Below are 1,231 nucleotides of genomic sequence, written 5' to 3'. Positions count from 1 at the left end.
AAAAATTTCTAAAAAGTTAAGTTTGAAGATTGCCCCTGGTCCTTGGGTAAAACTTTGAATAGCACTGTTGTAGGGTATTCTCCTTGCTATTGAATTGGTATACAAAGGGGAAAAGGGTGGCCCATGGAGTAAGTGGACATGAAGAAATAGAGAAGGATTTGGAGAGTCAAAGACAAGAAAAGGAAGACATTCGACTAGAAGCCTGTGTGTCTACTGAACTTTTGGAGAAACTGTAATCAACACTTAGGTGTTTATGGTTTTGCGCTGAACAATATGTAGAAAGTTTAGAAATGGCACACAGCAGAAGAAAGGGCAAACTGGAGGAGCAGTTGCCTTCAGTGTCATACAAACTAATAAACCCTTGCCTCTTTTCAGAAATATTTAATAGCTCTCAGCTTCCCTATTATCATAATATATATTCTGTGCACCACTGGGGTTCTATGTTAACCTTCCCTAGAATAGAAATATGAAAAGTTAGCAACATTTTAATAAAATGCTATTAAAACTGGTAATTATTGTTGGGGGCAGGTTGTGGGGAATGACACCTATTGTTTCACTTAGTCATAGGGCTTTTCTCATCGTGGTAGCTGGTTTCTGTTGGAACATTAGGATTACACTTTTAAAAGCAATTACATTATATTTTCACAACAACCTGCTACACATGGTTTTAAATTAACAGATTAAAGGAAAACCAATAAAATGAAGCATTTCAGAACCTTGGGAAGAAAAAAGAGGGCAAATCGATCCTGTGGCAATCAAATAATCATCGGAGATAATAGCTGCTCTTAAATTTGAGAGCCCTCTTTGTGCACAGCATTTTATCTGGGATAATTGCTTAAATAGGGGAATTGTTGAGACTATTAAGAAGAAATTCCTCCCGTCTAACATTTGAGTGCTTACTTTGAACCTTGTGATACCAGGTATGGTTACAGGAATTAATAGGAGATAGTTTCTGCCTTCAGGGAGCTGTCAGTCTAATTGGGAGAGGTAGTATACCGCCAGATTACGTCAAAAGGTGTTAAATACTAATAATATAATGAATGTGCAGATTTAGTACTGTTGGAGTCCTTGGATGTGTGGCTGCCTAATTAACCTGGAAAAATATGGGGAGCCTTCAAAGATGTAGATACAAGAATTGGTCCATAAGCCATTTGTCTTACAGCTTTGACAGTTAGTGCTAGATTAATCAAAGGTGGCGTGAGAATGGCTCCTGTTCAGTTATAAGAGATTT

This window comes from Propithecus coquereli, unplaced genomic scaffold (genome assembly GCF_000956105.1).
Source record: "Propithecus coquereli isolate 6110/MARCELLA unplaced genomic scaffold, Pcoq_1.0 Scaffold227, whole genome shotgun sequence".
NCBI lineage: Eukaryota > Metazoa > Chordata > Mammalia > Primates > Indriidae > Propithecus > Propithecus coquereli.
This window is presented reverse-complemented; position numbering follows the sequence as displayed.